This window comes from Lagenorhynchus albirostris, chromosome 6 (assembly GCF_949774975.1).
Source record: "Lagenorhynchus albirostris chromosome 6, mLagAlb1.1, whole genome shotgun sequence".
NCBI classification, from domain to species: Eukaryota; Metazoa; Chordata; class Mammalia; order Artiodactyla; family Delphinidae; genus Lagenorhynchus; species Lagenorhynchus albirostris.
The window spans coordinates 92,894,679-92,918,698 of NC_083100.1; positions in this window are offsets into that span (position 1 = coordinate 92,894,679).

A 24,020-nucleotide genomic window follows, 5' to 3' on the forward strand; every position below is an offset into this window, starting at 1 on the left:
GGAGTGTGTTAAGGGAAAGCCTTGTTGTCTTGAATAAACTGTTAGTAGAAATCGTGACTTTGAGGACACTGCTGATGAAGGCTTAGAAGGAAATGAGAAACTTGCTCTTGGAAACTGCAGGAAGAGAAACCTTATTATAGAATGGCAAAGTTTAGCAACACTGTTACCTGCAGGTATTTTAAACTAAAAATATGCCTAATGAACTGGGCATTCAAGTTAAGAAGGAGTGTTTTCAAAGTAATGGATGTGCCACCTGGTCTCTTGCTGATATTTATAGTAAAATGCACAAGGAGAGAAATAAACTGAGCAAAACATTGTCGTACAAACAAAACAAAACAGGTTTTAAAAATTTTCACCTTCTCCAGACAGCAAACAACGCTAAAACTCAGAAACGACTTCCAAGCAAATGCCAAGTCCAGGCACTGCTAGGAAAACAGGGTCTAAAGATAAAACTGAGGATGTAAAAGTAAAACTTTAAAACCTCAGAAAGATCAAAGGTGGTGCCTCAGAGTCTATAAAATCCCCCTTAAAGAGGAAAGGAAAAACTCCACTTTCCCTCTACTTACACTCCTGACACCAGATGTGCAGGATTTTCCACACCAAGAAATTCTCTGATTCTCAGAGGACACCAACTGCGTGTCCTACAATTTAACTCTATTCTGACACTAACTGCCCGAAGTTAGCACAGTCCCAACAGGTTAAGGTCTTGGCCCCATAAGACTGTGCCCTCCCTGCGCCCCCCAACTTCAGACCCCAATCTCAAGTCTGTCCTATTTGCTAGAAAGGACACAACTCAGGGACGGCCAAATGGAAGAGGGCAAGGTATGTGGGAAGGGGCACAGGGCTTCCATGCCCTCTCCAGGGGCTCCACCTCCCAGCACCTCCATGTGTTCGCCAACTCAGAAGTTCTCTGAACCCCTTTAGTCAGGGTTTTTATGGAGACTTCATTACACAGGCATGATTGATTAAATAATTAGTGTCCCCTGGAGGTCAGGAGGTGGGGCTGAAAGTCCCAATTCTCTAGGCATATGGTTGGTTCCCCTGGCAACCAGCCTCCCACCCCACCATCCTTAGGGGCTTTCCGAAAGTTGTCTCATTAACATAAACTCAGGTGTGATTGAAAGGGACTTGGTATGACAAAAGAGTCTCCTTTTACCTTTAGCACTCTGGAGCTGTTCCAGGAGCCAGGGACAAAATCCAAATAAAAAAAAGATGCTCCTAACGCTATCATCATTTAGGACATTACAGTGTTCTGTGGAGCTCTGGCCAGGAGCTGGGGATGAAGACCAAACACATATTTCTTATAATATCATAAGATATTAAGGGTGTGCCTCACAAGTTCTCTCAATCAAACTACAGGGTCCCTAGGAAGTTAAGGGTATTGGACCTTAGCCATCACACAAGGCGTTTATCTCAAAAAAATTTGTAAGTATGGATTTGCCTAATGGAGTGAACCCCAAAGAGTTTCACAGGAGACCTACAAGTTTCTTAAAATACATACTTTTGGAAACATCGCCAACTTGGACTGCAGGAGACAGAGATGGAACAGAATGAGCAGATGCTTTTTGACTCCCAAAATTCTATTGGCAGAAAGCAAGCTAAGAGAGCTGCTCAGCTGCAAAAAAGTACTACCTTCCATAAAAAAGTAAAGATGATCTAGAGGGCAGAATTGATAGCCCAGAGAGTGGAGCCACGAACCATGGAGAAATAACCCCAGAACTGGGGTTCTAATCAAGGAACATCCAAACATTTGCTTGGCTGGCTTTCAGAATTTCTATGGTCCAATGAGCCCTTGTGCCTCCAATTTTCCACCTTGTTAAACAGGAATATATTCTTGACCAACAATATATTCCTGTATGTTGGGTATTTGGGGGCCAGATCACTTATCTCTTTAGTTCCACAGGTCTATAGATCGAGTCTACACTCGAGGAGCCTCATCCACACCTGAACGATTTAGATGCAATTCTAGACTTTGAACGGATGTAATGAGACGAGGCTTTAGGGACCTCGGTAGCGGAGGACTGTATTTTGCATGTGGGAGGGTTGTGAACCACTGAAGGTCAGAGGGTGGACTGTGGAAGGCAACCTTTAAGACAGCTCCAAATTATTCCTGCCCCTGATACTCAGGCCCTTGTATAATAACCCCCTTGAGTATGGGGCAGACCTTAGTTTCTTTTTCTTTTTTAACATCTTTATTGGAGTATAATTGCTTTATAATGGTGTGTTAGTTTCTGCTTTATAACAAAGTGAATCATCTATACATACACACATACCCCCATATCTCTTCCCTCTTGTGTCTCCATCCCTCCCACCCTCCCTATCCCAGCCCTCTAGGTGGGCACACAGCACCGAGCTGATCTCCCTGTGCTATGCAGCTGCTTCCGACTAGCTATCTATTTTACATTTGGTAGTGAATATATGTCCATGCCACTCTCTCCCTTTGTCCCAGCTTACCCTTCCCCCTCCCCGTGTCCTCAAGTCCATTCTCTAGTAGGTCTGCATCTTTATTCCTGTCATGCCCCTAGGTTCTTCGTGACTTTTTTTTTTTAGGTTCCATATATATGTGTTAGCATATGGTATTTGTTTTTCTCTTTCTGACATACTTCACTCTGCATGACACACACTAAGTCCATCCACCTCACTACAAATAACTCAGTTTCATTACTTTTTATGGCTGAGTAATTTTCCATTGTATATATGTGCCACATCTTCTTTATTCATTCATCTGATGATGGACACTTAGGTTGCTTCCATGTCCTGGCTATTGTAAACAGAGCTGCAATGAACACTGTGGTACATGACTTTTTTTGAATTATGGTTTTCTCAGGGTATATGCCCAGTAGTGGGATTGCGGGTCATATGGTAGTTCTATTTTCAGTTTTTTAAGGAACCTTCATACTGTTCTCCATAGTGGCTGTATCAGTTTACATTCCCACCAACAGTGCAAGAGGGTTCCCTTTTCTCCACACCCTCTCCAGCATTTTTTTTTTTTTTGCAGTACGCGGGCCTCCCACTGCTGTGGCCTCTCCCGTTGGGGAGCACAGGCTCTGGATGCGCAGGCCCAGCGGCCATGGCTCACAGGCCCACCCGCTGTGCGGCATGTGGGATCCTCCTGGACCGGGGCACGAACTGCATCCTCTGCATCGGCAGGCAGACTCCCAACCACTGCGCCACCAGGGAAGCCCCTCTCCAGCATTTGCTGTTCGTAGATTTTTTGATGATGGCCATTCTGACCAGTGTGAGGTGATATCTCACTGTAGTTTTGATTTGTGTTTCTCTGATGATTAGTGATGTTGAACATCCTTTCACGTGTTTCTTGGCAATCTGTACATCTTCTTTGGAGAAATGTCTATTTAGGTCTTCTGCCCATTTGTGGACTGGGTTGTTTGTTGTTTTGATATTGAGCTGCATGAGCTGCTTGTAAATTTTGGAGATTAATCCTTCGTCAGTTGCTTCATTTGCAAATATTTTCTCCCATTCTGAGGGTTGTCTTTTCATCTTGTTTATGGTTTCCTTTGCTGTGCAAAAGCTTTGAAGTTTCATTAGGTCCCACTTGTTTATTTTTGTTTTTATTTCCATTTCTCCAGGAGGTGGGTCAAAAAGGATCTTGCTGTGATTTATGTCATAGAGTGTTCTGCCTATGTTTTCCTCTAAGAGTTTGATAGTTTCTGGCCTTACATTTAGGTCTTTAATCCATTTTGAGTTTATTTTTGTGTATGGTGTTAGGGAGTGTTCTAATTTCATTCTTTTATATGTAGCTGTCCAGTTTTCCCAGCACCACTTATTGAAGAGGCTGTCCTTTCTCCATTGTATATTCTTGTCTCCTTTATCAAAAATAAGGTGACCATATGTGCATGGGCTTATCTCTGGGCTTTCTATCCTGTTCCATTGATCTATATTTCTGTCTTTGTGCCATTACCATCCTTTCTTGATTACTGTAGCTTTGTAGTATAGTCTGAAGTCAGGAAGCCTGATTCCTCCAGCTCCGTTTTTCTTTCTCAAGATTGCTTTGGCTATTCAGGGTCTTTTGTGTTTCCATACAAATTATGAAATTTTTTGTTCTAGTTCTGTGAAATGTGCCAGTGGTAGGGATTGCATTGAATGTGTAGATTGCCTTGGGTAGTAGAGTCATTTTCACAATGCTGATTCTTCCAATCCAAGAACATGGTATATCTCTCCATCTGTTTGTATCATCTTTAATTTCTTTCATCAGTGTCTTATAGTTTTCTGCATACACGTCTTTTGTCTCCTTAGGTAGGTTTATTCCTAGGTATTTTATTCTTTTTTTGTTGCAATGGTAAATGGAAGTGTTTCCTTTATTTCACTTTCAGATTTTTCATCATTAGTGTATAGGAATGCCAGAGATTTCTGTGCATTAATTTTGTATCCTGCTACTTTACCAAATTCATTGATTAGCTCTAGTAGTTTTCTGGTAGCATCTTTAGGATTCTCTATGTATAGTATCATGTCATCTGCAAACAGTGACAGCTTTACTTCTCCTTTTTCAATCTGGATTCCTTTTATTTCTTTTTCTTCTCTGGTTGCTGTGGCTAAGACTTCCAAAACTATGTTGAATAATAGCGGTGAGAGTGGGCAACCTTGTCTTGTTCCGGATCTTAGTGGAAATGGTTTCAGTTTTTCACCATTGAGGATGATGTTGGCTGTGGGTTTGTCATATATGGCCTTTATTATGTTGTGGTAAGTTCCCTCTATGCCTACTTTCTGCAGGGTTTTTATCATAAATCGGTGTTGAATTTTGTCAAAAGCTTTTTCTGCATCTATTGAGATGATCATATGGTTTTTATTCTTCAATTTGGTAATATGGTGTATCACATTGATTGGTTTGCATATATTGAAGAATCCTTGCATTCCTAGGATAAACCCCACTTGATCATGGTGTATGATCCTTTTAATGTGCTGTTGGATTCTGTTTGCTAGTATTTTGTTGAGGATTTTTACATCTATGTTCATCAGTGATATTGGCCTGTAGTTTTCTTTCTTTGTGATATCTTTGTCTGGTTTTGGTATCAGGGTGATGGCGGCCTCATAGAATGAATTTGGGAGTGTTCCTCCCTCTGCTATATTTTGGGCGAGTTTGAGAAAGATATGTGTTAGCTCTTCTCTAAATATTTGATAGAATTCGCCTGTGAAGCCATCTGGTCCTGGGTTTTTTTTGTTGGAAGATTTTTAATCACAGTTTCAATTTCAGTGCTTGTGATTGGTCTGTTTATATTTTCTATTTCTTCCTGGGTCAGTCTCGGAAGGTTGTGCTTTTCTAAGAGTTTGTCCATTTCTTCCAGGTTGTCCATTTTATTGGCATAGAGTTGCTTGTAGTAATCTCTCATGATCCTTTGCATTTCTGCAGTGTCAGTTGTTACTTCTTTTTATTTTCTAATTCTATTGATTTGAGTCTTCTCCCTTTTTTCTTGATGAGTCTGGCTAATGGCTTATCAATTTTGTTTATCTTCTCACGGAACCAGTTTTTAGTTTTATTGATCTTTGCTACTGTTTCCTTCAATTCTTTTTCATTTATTTCTGATCTGATATTTATGATTTCTTTCCTTCTGCTAATTTTGGGGGGTATGTTTGTTCTTCTTTCTCTAATTACTTTAGGTGTAAGGTTAGGTTGTTTATTTAAGCTGTTTCTTGTTTCTTAAGGTATGATTGTACTGCTATAAACTTCCCTCTTAGAACTGTTTTTGCTGCATCCCATAGGTTTTGGTTCGTCGTGTCTTCATTGTCATTTGTTTCTAGGTATTTTTTAATTTCCTCTTTGATTTCATCCATGATCTCTTGGTTATTAAGGAGTGTATTGTTTAGCCTCCATGTGTTTGTATTTTTTACAGATTTCTTTCCTGTAATAGATATCTAGTCTCAAGCGTTGTGGTCAGAAAAGATACTTGATACTATTTCAATTTTCTTACATTTACCAAGGCTTGATTTGTGACCCAAGTATGAGCTATCCTGGAGAATGTTCCATAAGCACTTGAGAAAAATGTGTATTCTGTTGTTTTTGGATGGAATGTCCTATAAATATCAATTAAGTCCATCTTGTTTAATGTATCATTTAAAGCTTGTGTTTTCTTATTTATTTTCAGTTTGGATGATCTGTCCATTGGTGAAAGTGGAGTGTTAAAGGTCCCTACTATGATTGTGTTACTGTCGATTTCCCCTTTCATGGCTGTTAGTATTTGCCTTATGTATTGAGGTGCTCCTATATTGGGTGCGTAGATATTTACAATTGTTATATCTTCTTCTTGGATTGATCCCTTGATCATTATGTAGTGTCCTTCCTGGTCTCTTGTAATAATCTTTATTTTAATGTCTAATTTTGTCTGATATGAGAATTGCTACTCCAGCTTTCTTTTGATTTCCATTTGCATGGAATATCTTTTTCCATCCCCTCACTTTCAGTCTGTATGTGTCCTGAGGTCTGAAGTGGGTCTCTTGTAGACAGCATATATACAGGTCTTGTTTTTGTATCCATTCAGCCAGTCTATGTCTTTTGGTTGGAGCATTTAACCATTTACATTTAAGGTAATTATCATTATGTATGTTCCTATTACCGTTTTCTTAATTGTTTTGGGTTTGTTATTGTAGGTCTTTTCCTTCTCTTGTGTTTCCTGCCTAGAGAAGTTCCTTTAGCATTTGTTGTAAAGCTGGTTTCGTGGTGCTGAATTCTCTTAAGTTTTGCTTGTCTGTAAAGGTGTTTATTTCTCCGTCAAATCTGAATAAGATCCTTGCTCGTTACGGTAATCTTGGTTGTAGGTTTTTCCCTTTCATCACTTTAAATATGTCCTGCCACTCCCTTCTGGCTTGCAGAGTTTCTGCTGAAAGATCAGCTGTTAACCTTATGGGGATTCCCTTGTATTTTATTTGTCATTTTTCCCTTGCTGCTTTTAATATTTTTTCTTTGTATTTAATTTTTGATAGTTTGATTAATATGTGTCTTGGCATGTTCCTCCTTGGATTTATCCTGTATGGGACTCTCTGAGCTTCCTGGACTTGATTAACTATTTCCTTTCCCATATTAGGGAAGTTTTCAACTATAATCTCTTCAAATATTTTCTCAGTCCCTTTCTTTTTCTCTTCTTCTTCTGGGACCCCTATAATTCAAATGTTAGTGTGTTTAATGTTGTCCCAGAGGTCTCTGAGACTGTCCTCAATTCTTATAATTCTTTTTTCTTTATTCTGCTCTGCAGTAGTTATTTCCACTATTTTATCTTCCAGGTCACTTATCCGTTCTTCGGCTTCAGTTATTCTGCTATTGATTCCTTCTAGAGAATATTTAATTTCATTTATTGTGTTGTTCATCACTGTTTGTTTGCTCTTTAGTTCTTCTAGGTCCTTGTTAAACGTTTCTTGTATTTTCTCCATTGTATTTCTAAGATTTTGGATCATCTTTACTATCATTACTCTGAATTCTTTTTCAGGTGGTATGCCTATTTCCTCTTCATTTGTTTGGTCTGGTGGGTTTTTACCCTGCTCCTTCATCTGCTGTGTGTTTCTCTGTCTTCTCATTTTGCTTAACTTACTGTGTTTGGGGTCTCCTTTTTGCAGGCTGCAGGTTCATAGTTTCCATTGTTTTTGGTGTCTGCCCCCAGTGGCTAAGGTTGGTTCAGTGGGTTGTGTAGGCTTCCTGGTGGAGGGGACTAGTGCCTGTGTTCTGGTGGATGAGGCTGGATCTTGTCTTTCTGTTGGGCAGAACCACATCCAGTGGTGTGTTTTGGGGTGTCTGTGGCCTTATTATGATTTTAGGCAGCCTCTCTGCTAATGGGCAGGGTTGTGTTCCTGTCTTGCTAGTTGTTTGGCATACGGTGACCAGCATGATGGTTTGCTGGTTGTTGAGTGGAACTGGGTCTTGGCATTGAGATGGAGATCTCTGGGAGATTTTCAACGTTTGATAGTACGTGGAGCTGGGAGGTCTCTGGTGGACCAATGTCCTGAACTCAGCTCTCCCACCTTAGCAGACCTTGGTTTCTAACAAATAGAATATGGGGAAAGTGTTGTGATGTCACTTCTGAGGTTAGGTTATAGAAACATTGTGACTGCCTACTTGGATCTCTCTCTCTTTCTCTCTCATTCACTCTGGAGGGAGCCAATTGTGAGCAGCTCTATGGAGAGGCCCATGTGACAAGGAACAGACTTCTCTAGCCCACAGCCAGTGAGGACCTGAGGTTTGCAAACAGCCCCACAAATGAGCTTGCAGGTGGATCCTTTCCCACTTGGGCCTTGACATGACAGCAGCTTCAGCAACACGGTGATTGTTGCCTTGTGAGGGATCTAGAGCCAGAGGATTCCAGCTAAGCTGCACCTGATTCCAGCTGAGAAACTGAGATAATAAATGTTTGTCATTCTAAGCTGATGAGTTTTGGGGTAATTTATTATGCAGCAAAAATGACTAATACAGATTTTATCTCCAATTACAGATTTGATTTCCTAAGACGATAAGAAATGTTTTTAATGTATGCTTTTAAAATATTAAGAGGAGTTTTCATCCTGTTTATAATTACCTAGTTGAGTAATTATACACAGTCCACCACAGTTTTATTCAGTTAAGTCCTCATTCTACAGAGATTTTTGTCTGATTCTGTGCAAGGGCATGTATGAAGTATAGAGATTAAAAAAGAGAAAGAGAGAGAGAGAAGTCAGATCCCCGGGTTTCTAAGAGCAGATGTCCCTTGGGGAGGCAGGCATGTGAGACAGAATAGTACAAGGTGATCTGGACCACGATGAAGGCAAGTTCAAGGCAGAATAGGAACCCAGGGGTAGCAGTTTCTGAGGCCCACTGTGGTGTCACTAAGAGGGTGTACTTGACTCAGGACTCAGTGACACAAAAACACACCTAATTCGCTGCTGCTCAATAACTAAAAGGCCCAACAAGTGTCACACTGGCTTTCAGCACAGCTAGATTTAGGGGAGCCCAGATGATGTTATAGAGACTCAGTCACCCTCTCTCTGTCTCTGTTTCCTCTATTTTGGCTCCTTTTCAAGCAGACTGTTGATCAAGGGCCGAGCTGATCTGCGAACTGTCAAAGTAGTCGATTAAGACAACATGGCAAAAGGAAAGTAACAATTAAGTCTTCATTTACTTACTGCCATAGTATAGGGAAGAGGCTAAAGCCCGGGCCCCCACAATGTTCCATGGAACTGCACCTGGGGAGGGGCAGATGTATCAGCACAGATGGGGGGAATTGTCTCACTGCTGAGGGAGCCCTAAACAATAGGCTCCTGCCTTTCTCTGGATCTGGGGTGAGGGGGAGTGGGGATACCTAGGAGGAGAAAAGACCTCAGTACTAAGTCAGAGTAGAGAAAGTATCTGCAAGGTTCCCCCAACTTCCCCCACAAGAAGGTTTCAGCCGAGTCTTCTGCACACCCCCCAGTAAAGAGGCCTCTGACAGAGGTGCCTGGGCCGGGAATGCAGTTATGCATAAGATTAGGTTGGCCATGGGACCTAGTCCTTGACTGCAACTCCCTTCAGAGCCTACCATGCATTGGCTGGTGTGGGGAGGACAGCTTTCCCCTGTGAGGCCTGCCAGGTAAAGTGTTAAGGACTAAATGTTTCTGCCCCCTCCCAAATTCCTATGTTGAAGCCCTAAACCCCATCTGATGATATTTGGAGGTAGAGCCTCTGGGAAGTAACGAGGGTTAGGTTAGGTCATGAGCGTGGGCCCTGCATGATGGGATTGGTGTCCTTATAAAAAGAGGAAGAGGAACCAGGGCTCCCCCCTCTCTCTACACATGCATATACACAAAGAGGTCACGTGAGCACACAGGGAGATAGTGGCTGTCTGCAGACTAGGAAGCAGGCCCTCACCAAGACCAGAATCTGCCAGCACCTTGATCTTGGACTTCCCAGCCTCCAGAACTGTGAGAACAAGTGTGCCTTGTTCAAGCCACCCAATCTGTGGTGTTCTCTTATAGCAGACCGAGTTGACATGAAGCCTTTGTAATTGCCTATGGTCAGGCCTGAGAGATCACCCATAGGTTTTTGGCCAGGATCTGACCCCTTGCTTTTCCTTTACGGTAGTGAGATGGCTATCAGAAGCTCCAGACAGACATCCTATTCCTCTCAGAAATACCAGTAGGAAGACAATACTCTGTCTTAGCAGTTCCAGCAGAAACTCTGAGACTGGCTTTGATGAGACTGACTCGGGTTCTGTACCCATCCCTGAACCAAAGACTGTGACCAAGTGGATGAAACTAACAGATCGGTCTGGACCTGAATCTGGGGTTTGAGGCAGGACTTTCCCAAACTACTTAAACTGAGAGTGAGGGAGGAAAACTTTCACCAAAAGTGGAAGTGGATCCTAGGTAAGCAAAACCCATAGATGCCCACTCTCCAGTTCTTGAAAGTGAACGGATTTCTTTCTTCAACCATTCAATAAACATTTACTGAACTATGTGCCAAGGTACTGCTCTAGGCCCTGGAGAGACAGCAGTGAACAAGATCATCAGCTTAAATTCTACTGGGGGTGATAGATGATAAAAACTATCAACAGGTGAAATATAGCCTGTTAGATTGTGATAAGGGATAAGGGGGGGAAAAATAAAAGCAAGGAAGGAGGACAGAAGGTGTGTGTATGAGGGAGGGGTACCCAGAAAGGCCTTGCTGAAGGCAGTCAGAGAACATGCATCCCAGAGAACTGGGGAAAATGTGTTCAAAGCAGAGGGAATAGCCAAGACAAAGGCCTTGAGATGGGAACATGCTTGTTGTGTTCAAGAAACAAGGAATACAAGTTGCCAGATAAAATACGACATGCCCAGTTAAATTTGAATTCCAGATAAACAATGGATACATTTTTTAGCATAAGCACGTCCCAAATATTGAATGGGACACATTTATGTGAAAAAAAAATTTGTTTCATGCAACATCTGGAACATATTTATACTAAAAAAGTACTTGTTGTTTACCTGAAATTCAATTTTAACTGGGTGTCCTGTATTTTTATTTGCTAAATCTGGCATCTATCTCTAGGCCAGTGCGACTGAAGTAGAATGAAGAAGCAGGAGAGGGTGTTATGGGTTGAATTATGTCCCCCCCACCAAAGAAGATATTTTGAAGTCCTCACCCCCAGTATCCCAGAATATGACCTTACTTGGTAATAGGGTCATTGCAGATGTAATATTCAAGATGAGGCCATAATGCAGTAGGGTGGTCCCTGATCCAATATAACTGCTGTCCTTATAAGAAGATGGCCCTTCCGTGACACAGAGACATACAGAGAGAAGGCCGTGTGATGACAGAGGCAGAGATTAAAGAGCTGCAGCTGCAAGACAACAAATGCTAAAAATAGCAACAACTACCAGAAGCTAGAAAGAGGCAAGAAAGGATCCTTCCCCTTCAAGTTTCAGAGGGAACGTGTCCCTGTCAACACCTTGATTTTGGACTTCTAGCTCTAAGAACCATGAGAGAAATTTCTGTTGTTTTAAGCCACCCAATTTATGGTGCTTTGTTACAGCTGCCCTGGGAAACTAACAGAGGGGAACAGCAGGGGATGAGGGCAGAGAGGTAAGGAGGGTGATGGCCAGATCCCACGAGGCCTTGGAGGCCACATGAGGACTTGGCTTGCACTCTGAGTCATCTGAGAGTTTGGGGAGAGGAGTGACATGTGGAAAGAGATGTAAGAGCTCTCCCAAAGGATGCCAGGGAAGGAAACGGTATGCGGTGCTCCAGGAACTACGTGCAGTGAAGTCCCGCTAAAGTGTGTAGTGCGGGCAGTGGGTATGAAGGCAAGAGGTGAGCCAGATCTTGAAGAGCCTCTTGGTAACAAAAAATAGGGATATGCTTCCCCCTGTAGGCAATAGGAAGCCACAGAAAACTCGGAGCAGAGAGCTGGGATCCAATATGCCCACTCTTCATGGTTTTTGTTATTCATCATATTAGAGATGGGTGCTGAAGAGTTCAAGATGGTGGACAGTGGTGGAATTCCAAGTACCTCGATTGGCGAGGGAAGGAGATGACCTTTCCATTAGATAGGGGATCTGAATCCAAGCCTCTCGAATCACACAACTGAGACAGCTGCATTCCCACACACACCCAATCTAACTTGGAAAATAGCTAGTATTCTCTGGAATATTAGAGATTCTACCCAAGACCACTGCTATGAGAAGGGAGATAAGATTCCCATCTGCAGGGTAGGGTCTAGAGGAGCAAGTAGATGGTCTAGGAGAGAGCAACAGGGAGATTCTAAGAATTCCTGGGTCCCATCCGGGGTATCTTATGTAAAGGTGGTCCTAGAACCACACTGAGTGGGTGTGGACAGGAATAATGGTGCAATTTTGGACAGGGTAGCAGGTAATGTCACTAAGAAGGTAGTATTATATGCTGGAAATACATGCAAATTTTTGTGAGTATATCCCTTCCTGGGGTAATGGATACACAACTTCCAGGAGATCCTTAAAGAGATTTTGAACCCAACTGTAAGGAGAACCACTGCAGATTAGTTAACAGACATTTTTTTTTTCAGATAGAAAGCATTTTCTTTTAGATCGAAGTTCAGAAGCCACTTGTATTTTGAGTGTCCATAATACTTTGACCTTAAACAGTGGTTCTTGGCCTTAGCTGCATATTAGAATTACCTGAAGAGTAATTTTTTAAAATACTAATGGCTGGGTCTTAGCCCCAGAAAGTCTGATTTAATTTGTTTGAGGGTATGATCTAGGAATTGGGGTACTAAAAGCTCTCCAGGAGATGCTAATCGCAGGAAAAGCTGAGAAAAACTGAGGTAGGGTTTTAGATGAGCCTCACCTGGTGATAGGAAGACTGGAGTGATTATTTCCGCTCACCGACTGGGAAACTGAGAGTCTGGAGAAGGTGTGACAACCTGAGGTCCCATAGCTGGTGAGTAATTCAAGACTCAAGACCAGGTTCTTGGGCTCCCAATTCTGTGCTCTGGCCACTATCTCACCGTGGGGCAGAGGCCAGCAGGATTTTGATAAGGAATGAAGGGCCAGAGCTCGGGCTCCCGCACTAGGAAGGGCAGGCCTGGGGGGAACCCCTCCTGCTAGGAAGGGTGGGGTGATTATTCTGGGGTGATTACTCTAAGGTACAGAGGGGAAGAAGAGGTGGCTCAGAGGAAAAGCGATCAAGAGCTGATAAAACCAGCTGCCACCTAGCAGGCCAGCGAGAGAAGCTAGCCCTTGGCCTGCATCTGCAATCCAGTCAACACCAGCCTCCCGGCTGGCCCAGTGCTGAACAAAACAACAGCCACAACAAACACTCTCCTCTGAGACAAACGACATTAACAGCCTTGTGGCTTCCGATAATCCAATTCCTTCCTCATTCCTTACCACCAGCCAGGACTGCTGATGTGGGGAGCAGGGGGGTGAGCAGAAGGTAGACCTGAAAGAAGTCGCTATGCAAAAAGTAACGGCTCCATCAGGTCGGTAAAATCCTAAAATGCTTTCAACTGGGACAAAGCTTTCCATTCTCCACGTGGTCATTAGTCACGACTTCAAAGGCAAATGCCCCTAGGAGAGAGAAGACCTCTGAGTAAGAGCTCAAGGTCTTAGTGTTCAAACTTCTGTTTAAACAGAACGCTTTTGGCAAAACTATCTTGTATGTGTGTGTATGTGTGGGCATGTGTATGTCTGTGTATCATATATATGCCATATTATCCTTTATATTTGATGTGTTACGTATACATACATGTAATATGACTATTACATGTATACTCTATTGTATATTAAGTATATTACAGGAGATAGACATAATAGATATAATTTAATATATGTGTATCGAAATATAAAACAGATCAAAGTAAAAACTTGCTGCGGACACAGCAGGGGCCTGGAAGTTTCCTGGTGGGTAGGAGACGGTGGCAGAGGAGAACGCCCCTCCCCGCGCCCCCTGGCCCCCAGCCTGCCCTTCCCCCAAGCCGGCTGGCCCTTGAGCCACTTCAGCCAAACCCTAGGACGGTTGGTAAGAGCTGCAGGAAGGAATGCATTAATTCATCGGACGTGTGTTGAGAGCCCACCGTGTGCTCGGCATTGTGCTCAATGCTAGGGCCACAGGTGCAGGAAGAAGAGCCTCTTTCTTCAAGGACCTCATCGTCTCTTGAAGGTCATGGACAGGAAAGGATAATTATGCAAAATGTGCCAGGCATCTCACCCTGTGGGAGTGGAGGAGGGAGCAAGGAAGGAGGAGACCCCCAAAGTGAAGGTCCATCCTTATAGCAGCGGTTTTGTTTAATTGAGGTATAGTTGATTTATAATATTGTATTGGTTTCAGTTGTGCAACATATGATTCAAAATTTTTATAGATTCTGCTCCATTGATACTTATTACAAAATATTGGCTATATTCCCTAGCTCAGAGCGGATTTTGATAAGATGTTGATGGGGGAGCAGGAAGACTTTGAAAATCAGAAGATAAATGGGGCAGAGCCAGAGAGAGGAAAAGCCAGGGCACCTGCAGGTGCCAGAGACCAGGGTCTCAGGGGACAAATCCTGCTACCTCACAAGCTTTCCCCACTGGCCCCAGTGCCAGGATGCCGGGCTCTCCTCGCAGTATGTAAAGACGAGACCAGAGGCCCCGTCCAGACCTTCAGCCCAAAGGGGCAGGTCCGGGGCCACCAGACTGGGGCTCTGGTGTGAAAAGAACTCCCTTTGAAGTGAAAAGATCAAAATGGCTTTTGAGAAATCGGATCTCCTCAGCTGGATTTCAGCGGAGAGCTGGCTTTGCCAAAGGCTGGCAGTAAAAAGAGAGCAAACGCTCAATAAAGTTCTGTAGGGCCAGAGGGGAACCTCTCCATCTGAGGCTGACTTCCAAGAAGACCCGCCCCCTACAAACAGGCAAGCAAAGCCGCGAAGAAGAGGGAGGGGGCAGGGGCCTGGGTCAGGGGTACCACGAGGCCAGGCATCACTGGGAGGAGAGGCTGAGCAGAGCATCGCCCTCTGAACAAGCTCCGCTGTAGGAATCCGGTCACAATGATTGTCTGTTTGAGGCAATGGAGATAAAAAGAGAGAGGGCGGTGTGTGGTGTCATCACACCTGCCGCGGGGCCCTCGCCGTGTTCCTCTTCACCCCAAGAGGAAATCAGAAAGCATTTTGGCCTTTTTTCACGGTCTCTGGTCTCAGAAACTGCTTTTCCCTCTCTGCTCCTTCATCTTCCTCCTTCTTCCCCAAGACTCTCCTTTCTCCCATGATAGATACCCTGGCCAAGAAAAATGCCCACGTGGACTTTGTTTTCAAGGTTCAATCAAGGCTCTCAGCTTTTATCTTGCTCTTAATAGCACCTTACACCAACAAAGCCCGGCAAGGCTTTGCGGGCCTTAATCATCTCCCAGAGATGGATGGGGCCCCTCACTCCGGGGAGCAGGCACCGCCAGCATTTCTTCCAGATGGATGAGCTGTGTCCCAGGAGGCAAGGCTGGGCTACCCTGCTTCTCCTCGCAGGCACCCATCTTCGTTTCCACCCCCCAGGGGATTTTTCAATGAGACTGCAGGCTCAAGAAGGCCCGCCCAGCTCAGACGAGAGGAAACCGAGGCCCAGGGACTTCCCGGTGACCCAGCCCAGGCCTGCGATGAGACACAAGAGCCCAGCGCGAGGATTCCCCGGCCCACGCGCTATCACGTCTCCTTCCGGGGGACCCTCAGCACAGGGGGCAGTATTACTAAGCAGCCTGGGGAAGCCAAGGGGCCGTCAAGGCCTCCCTGGAGAGGCAGAGAAGAGCTCGTTTTCGGTTCCATCCCCTCCTTCTGCAACCAGCACGAAGGAGGAAATAAAAGCTTCAGGGAGAGTTGGCTGACGAGAACGCCCTTCACACTAAGGTGCCCGTATCAAGAACCTCAAACGGCCTGGTGCCACCTGGAGCAGTCTGCAAGCTGCAGCCTGTGACACTGTGCCCGAACCTGGGGGAGGATGTGAGATGCTGCAAGACTGAGGAGGCAGGGAGGCGGAGGCAGGGAGGCTGGGCCTCTGATAATCTTTACTTGATAAGAACAGTGCGTTTTAGAGCAATGTAAGTGGGTAATAACAGCTGCTAACTTTCACCGAGCTCTTCTGTGCTCTCACAGGGTTTCTTTATTTTAAACTCAGAGCAGCGCAGCCCACAAGGTAGGCATAGAGAACTGAGTCTCTTGCCAACAGCCAGAAAGTGGGGGATCTGGGATTTGAACCTAAGCAGTCTGGCACCAAAGCCCACGTTACTACTACTCCCTTTGCCAGGTCATTCAGCAAAGTTTTAGGCCCCCTGGGCTTCATCACAGAAGGCAGGAGGGCTTCAGGTAGAAGGCACCTGACAGTGTCTCATTTCCTCATTAGCCCAAAGTTGTTTTCCAGGCTGGGCAAAAGCTATACATTATCCAGGGTGACCCTCCAGAAAGGGGAAGGCTGTGGGCTCCCTGAGGACAGGCACCAGATTTGATTCCTCTTTGCATCCTCACACCTAGTACAGTGCTTGGGTCAAAGCAGAAGCTCAAACAGTCCTTGCTGACTCCCAGCCCAGCCAAGTACAGACTGTGCAGTCAGAGGCAAGCTACTGAACTTCTCTGGGTTCCAGGTCCCCAAGCTGTAAAATGGGGGTAACAATGCAGCCCTCCCAGGGTAGCTGCATGATTAGAAACCCTATGTGTAAAGTCCCACCCACCAGGCCTGGCACACAGTAGGTGCTTAATGACAATGGCTGTCATGGCTATGTTCAAAGCCATGATACCAAGGTTCAGGAGTGGGATTGGACAGACCCATAGTTCTTGCCTAACAGCCAGAGAGAGCAAAAGGAGACAGCTCAAGATATTCTTATACATGTTTTTCAAGCACCCGGCTCTAAAAGTTCTCTTTTAGAACTTTAGAAGGCTCTGGGTCCTTCAGCCTCTCAAAGAAGGAAGATTCTGGGGAATCTTTATTGTACAGAATACTTTGATTGGGTGCTCCCCTTCTCTTTCCTCCTAACAGAATCCTGATGTCATGCTACACTCCTCAGTAGGGTCTTATGCTCCCAAGAAGTCTGGCTCCAGCCCCAGAAGATGAGACATAATTGGTCTAAACCTATAATTGTGGTTCATGGCCCATGTCAGAAATTCATTCAGACATGGGCACAGGACGTGGTTATGACTAATGGAAGATGAGAAAAACTAAGAAGCTTCTAGAAAGAATTTTCCTGAAGGACCAAAAGGATGCGTGCAGTCCCTTTTCTCCTCTAGGATACTGTCATGATGATATGACACCTGGAGCTATGGCAGCCATCTTGTACTCATGAGGAAAGCGGATGCAAAGACAAAGACAACACACTAAGTATAGCAGAAAAGAGAAGAAAGAACTTGATCCTTAACGACAAACTGGAGCTACTGAATTAAACAACTCTGTAGCGCCCTACCTTGGGACTTCTTGTTATGAGATAATAACGTTCCTTTCTATTCAAGCCAGTTGAGTCCATGATATCTATTACTCAAGACAGTTGAGCACCTAAGAGTATTCTGGCAAACTTGCCATCTTATAAAAGGTAATCTCTGAGAGGAAGTAATCCTTAAATTACCTTGGTAGAGAACCAAATATCCTGAGTTGAATAAGAACCCATATTCTGAGGCTCAAACACAAATATAATACTTTTGCAAGCACAGGGTGAAGCCAATCACAATACTTCTGAGTCCAAAAAGGTAACCATGGTCTCAGGAAGGAGCAGTCAATGTTCCTGATTCTGCTGAAATGATTTGTGCTGTGTAGCAGACACTGCTCTGGGTGCTGACAGGGGATGAGGTGGTTGAAAACCTGCTGCTGCTGCTGCCCTCATGCGTCTCTCAGAGGAGCTGGAGAGTGTGGGGTGAGGCAGGGAGACCAGCCTGGGCACACATGAACACAGGAAACCATCCTTCCCAAGGCCAGGCAGTGGGTGCTAACTGCCAAGACGGTCCTGCAGAACAGGATTTCCACGGGCTGGGGGATTGGTCAGAGGGTCCAAGGAGTCATGTGACTTCTCAAGTACATGTCCAGTTTTCCAAAAGGGGTATCCAGATCTGAGTACCTTTTTGTCCAAAATGTACCCAGACTCGCTGCTGGGTGCCCACCATCACATCTCAGTGGCTTCAGTGTGGATAGCAAAAATATCCACTGTGTTGTCAACAAACACAATACAGGAGGCAGGGCCGGCTACTATGGCCCTGGGGCCAAATCCAGCCTGAAGCCTGTTTTATCACTGCCCATGAGCTAAGATCGGTTTTTACATGTGGAACAACAAAGAAAAAGAAGGAGGAGGAGGGAGGAGGGAGGGAGGAGGAGGGGAGGATGGGGAGGAGGGGAGGGGAGGGGAGGGGAGGATGGGGAGGAGGGGAGGGGAGGATGGGGAGGATGGGGAGGAGGGGGAGGAGGGGGAGGAGGGGAGCAGAGGAGGGGAGGGGGAGGGGAGGGAGGGAGGGGGAGGAGGAGGAAGAGAAGTGGAGAGGAAGAACGAGCAGCAGCAGCAGGGAAATCTGTGGTCTGCAAAGCCTAAAATATTTACCATCTGGTCCTTCACAGAAAAAATTTGCTGATTCCTGGACTAGACCACAGTGGCCAAAAGTGTAACCCTTATTTGTCAAGGTTTCCTTGAGGCTGCCTTGGAAAACCGGAATGCCTTTGGCTGCCAAGGTCCCCTCCTAGTCCAGGCAGGTGCTCTAGGTGTGAGAGGGGCCAGTTCAAGGGCTGAGGGGTTTGAACTCCTCCTAATTCTCCTCTGCATTCAACCTGGCAGGCCTGTGCCAGCCTGCAGTGACTCCCCACTAATGATTCATGCAGGACAAATGGACATTCCAACACACTCCTGGCATCCACCGCCCCTGAACACCAGGCCTTCAGGAAAGCCATGGAGAGTTTAGCGCAGCACACAGCCCATCAAACAGACATACTCTTCCTTCCCCAGGTGTGCAGAGCAGGTGGGGGAAAAAACGAGAAGTAAATGCCAGGAGGTCTGGGGCACCCTCCAGCTCCCCATGCCAAGGGGACCTTCTGGCTTGCAGACTGCAGGGCCCCCAGCCCTGCACCAGACTTATCCCTTGGGCACCAGCCCTGCCTGCCCTGACAGGAAGCTGTGCCAGACAGGCTGCCCCATGTTGGGGCCAAGGATCTATTCTAGGGATCCTTATCACCCAGGAACAGAAGCTGCAAAGGGAGCCAGTCCCCTTATGTATCTGAATAGGATGCAAACAATCTAAGTTTTTGGAGTCTTCCAGCTGGCTGGTATTTCAAGCAGCAATCGGCAGACAGAGGCAGTTACTGTATCAGCTCAGAGGAGACACTTTTATGATCAATGAAACTCATTATATTCAAATATACGATTCCTGCCAATACACAATTTAAATAATTTCAAAGCAATTTGTTATATAATTGAGCCTTTTATACATATTATATATATATAATTTGCTATATAATTGGGTCTTTTATAATTACCGCCTCCACAAAGCAGCAGCAGCAATTTTTATTTTGGGAGGTAGGGATCAGACTTGGCTGGCAAAGGGACTTTTGGTTGTCCCTGGACATCTGGGCCACAGGCAGTATTGGTAGTGAGAGGGGAGGGGTGGAGGGGGGTCGTTTGAGGGGTTCCTGCCTATTCTCTTCCTTTAGCTTGAGGGGTTGACTGTTAACCTAAGGGTACTTTGAGAGATGTATTTATTTTTGGCAAAATGTTAATAGCCTTGGAAGGTCACCTCTCTCAAATATTCCATAATGGGCATGTCTTTTCTAGTGGAAAAATTATATTTTTAAAGAGAAATAAATGGTGTGCGAGGTCTGATGTGAACCTCACTGATGAAAATACCTTCTGCTATAGGTGGCCAGTGGCAGAGGATAAGGCAAGGCTGGACCAGCAGTGGGGACCTGACTACTTAACAAAATCCCAGGGTCCACGAAAAAGGCTATTCCGGCCTTGAACTAAGGGGAATCCGATTCCTGAAGGCCCAGATCATGCAGGATGGGTAAGATATGGTGGGGTGGTGAAGATTCCTCTTTCCACCTCTTGATCCATTTATCTTTGTCAAGGGCAAAACACAGATGTCAATAGGGGTCAGACAGGTAACATAAATGAAAGAAGTGGACAGGTACAAGTCAGCAGGAAGTTCTGGGGGCTGTGAGTAGCTGGAGAACTCTTTTCAATAAAGGGAGCAGCCACTGTTCAGCTCCAACCAATACTGGCAGGAACAAAGGGCCAGTGCTGCCATATCATCTACTTTTTAAAATAGAAGTTGGAAATTCAGAGTTTATGTGTGATATCCCAATTTTTGTATTTTGACTCATTTTTGTAAACATCGTACAGGCCAATCACAATATGTCAATGGACTGTCTCTGCATCCTGTATACCGCAACAGTGATATCTGTCAAACGGGAGTGAATAGAGAGGATACTGTCGCAGGCTGGGTCTCCGGCAGCAGACGCTAAGATGGGGTGTGAGGGGCAGGATGTTTACTAGGGATCCACACCTGTGGAAAGAAGGGGGCAGAAGCAAGATTGGACAAAGGGAGAAGGCAGACATGCCTGACCAAGCTTCTACCAACCTGGCAAAAAGTTCTAGATCAAATACTGCTTGTCAGAGTTGTCTCATGTCAGTCCAAACTGGCTGGACATTATTTTTAAATGGAAGTATAGCTGATTTACAACATTGTGCTAGTTTTGGGTGTACAGCAAAGTGATTCAGTTACATATTTTTTTAGATCATCTTCCATTATAGGTTATTACAAGATATTGAATATTGTCTCCTGTGTTATACAGTATATCCTTCTTGCTTATCTACTTTATATATAGTAGTTTGTGTCTGTTAATCCCATACTCCTAATTGATCCCTACCCCACCCCTTTCCCTTTTGGTAACCATAAGTTTGTGTTCTATGTCTATGAGTCCATTTTTGTTTTGCTATATACATTCTTTTGTATTATTTTTTAGATTCCACATATAAGTGATGATATATGATATTTGTCTTTCTCTGACTTACTTCACTTAATATGATAATCTCTAGGTCCATCCATGTTGCTTTCATTCTTTTTATTTTCATTCTTTTTATGGCTTTCATTCTTTTTATGGCTGAGTAATATTCCATTGTATATATATATACTACATCTACCTAAACCAATCATCTACTGATGGGCATTTGGGTTGTTTCTATATCTTGGCTATTGTAAATAATGCTTCTATGAGCATTGGGGTGCATGTATCTTTTTTAATTAGAGTTTTCGTCTTTTCTGAATATATGCCTGGGAGTGGGATCGCTGGATTATACGGTAGCTCTATTTTTAGTTTTTTAAGGAACCTCCATACTGTTCTCCATAGTGGCTGCACCAATATACATTCCCACCAACCGTGTAGGAGGGTTCCCTTTTCTCCACACCCTCTCCGGCATTTACTATTTGTAGACTTTTTGATGATGGAGATTCTGACCAGTGTGAAGTGATACCTCATCGTGGTTTTGATTTGCATTTCTCTAATAATTAGCAGTGCCGAGCATCCTTTCATGTTTCTGTTGGTCATCTGTATGTCTTCTTCGGAGAAATGTCTACTTAAGTCTTCTGCCAAAATGACTAGACATTTATAATCTATCTTGCTCAGTCATCAGATACAGATTGTCCTAGGAAAGGTTTGACCCTGGGCAAGGCAGCTCTCAGCAGCAGAGGCTGACCCTGGAGGAGCTCAGTGCTGGAGGCTGTTTCATAGCTGGGCAGCACATCCTTTCTTGAAGGTCAAACCCTTCCTAGGACATATGGACAGTGCGTCTCACGTCTACCAGAGGTACAGAATCAAAATCCCAGACTCAGTATGACACAATTGGCCAGGCATGTAACAGAGTCAGTGTCCAAAGCCACCTTCTACAGGTCACTGAGACGGCCTGGTCTGTAGGAACAAGCTTGAACTGATGGCCAGAGTGTCTGGGGATTCATCCCAGGACTGACACTTGCTTCCTTGTTTTCTTGCCCTGGAAATATAGAGAGTAACCCCTTCTTTTCCCGAGCTCTGCAGTGAAGATCAAATGCTATGTAAGTTCTTAGAAAAGTTAAATACACTTTGCAAGAGTCTTGGAAAAACTGTTAATCTTAACCACCCCCAAGATGATGACTGTCACACTTTCCTTAACTGTGTATGGTAAACCAGCAGTTTGGGTCCCTCTGGTAGAAAGTTCCTGAAGCCTAGGATTCTGGGTTCTGAACTGACCAGACTTCTGAGTTTCAATTCAATGTCCTTTATGGATACAGATGACAGAAATGACTCGATCCATTTGTTTGGACTAAGGCATCAGTAAGACCACCATTATAAAAAATAATAAGTGGTACATAAAATATGGTTCTAAAGAGCTAAAGATTGTCTCCTCTGACCTCCTGGGTACCAGCCTACAAATGTGCATAGTCAGGCCATCCTTGGCATCTCAAACCCAGTATCTCTAAAACACACCCTGCAAAAGTATGTAAGATGACTAACAAACCTAAACTACAAACAAATCCAAGCAGCTGGCAGGACTTGGGTCTAACCCCTTGGGAACTCATGGCCCCAGGACCTTCCTGCCACTTCCCATATAACCCAGCAAGCCACAAAGATTTACTGAGAGCTTGTGTAAGACCTGGGCTCTGAGCTCTCTGGAGGGACAACAAGAAGGAGAAAACCTGGCCCCAGCTCTCAAGAGCAGCTCATGTCATAGGGATGGCAAAACATGCACCCATGAAAATAGTGGCAGGAATCAAAAGAATCAGAAGCATCAGAGGGGCACCCTCGGAAGTCCCTTCTGCTCTAAACTTCTGGGATCTAACAAGTCACTGTCCAATGTATTTTAGGTTTTCTTTCTCAGTAAAGTTACCATTTAAAAGTAATAGTACTTGCCTACTTTCTCAGTTCTCTCCTCTTTATCAGTTAGCTATGGCTACGTAACAAACAATCCCAAAATTCTGTGGCTTAAAACAACCTTCAAAATTTTTCTGATTTGCTCATAGGTCTCTGGGTTAGCAATCTGAGCTGGGCTCAGCAGGGCAACTCTTCCCCCAATCTCACCTGGGGTCAGTCATGTGGCTGCAGTTATCTGGATCTTGACTGGGGCTGGACACAGCCTCAGATGACCCAGTAGAGCCTCAGTCCTATGTCTGCAGGTTGAGGCTGGCTCTCAGCTGGTGGGCCCAGGGGGCCTCAGCTGGGATGGCTTGTCTCTGCTCCATGTGGCTTCTTCACGTGTCAGACTCAGGGCAGTGTTCCAAGAAGACAAGAGCTGAAGCTGTTATGGCCTCTCAAGAATTAGAGGCCATAGAGGCTCCAGAGTTTTACAGCCTCCACTGCATTTTATGAGTTAAAAAAACAAGTCACAGGGCCACATAGATTCAAGGGATGAGATTTTGCCTCTTGATGCAAGGAATAACTAAGGTCACTGAAAATGAACTTAAATTGTTTGCAGCTTATCCTGACATTATCTGCTCACTTATCTCCACAGTCCGTTGGTCACCAATACCAAGTATTCATGTCAATTTCATTGGAAATCCACCCACGTTGGGAAAATACATAACTACAACCACAGAATGCGATTAAGCAGCTTTTGGAAAACTGCCTTTTGCTTTCCCACACATGGAGCAAAAAAATAAAAAATAAAAATATATAAATATATATCGTCTACTTCCTTACTTTATACCACACTTGATCCAATACCTTCACAATGTCTACCAAAGAATTTCAAACAAAACAGTCAGTCACCTTCTTTTGGAACCAAGTCCAACAAGCATTGATTACAATGTTCCAAACAACTGTTGTAAATAAAGGTAAATTAAGAATGATGCATTAAAGAAAGGCCAGGTGACGTTCACAGTTCCGGATTAATTCTAGATGCATTTTAGATATAAAGGCTGAGTAATTTTTCACGGTTATGCTAGAACATTATATAACAAGCAAGTCACCTAGAGCTCTGTCGTGGGAACTGATTATTGACCATATTCCTTAGGACCTTATTAGTTTACAGCTGTCTCTCCCCTCCCCCCACCCAAATATTTGGAGGGAGAAATCTAAGTAGCAAGTCATGGATCAGGTTGTCCAGCAGTTCACAGATCTAAAACAACTCATAAATCAAAACTGACAAGATACTAGTAGACTAGCTT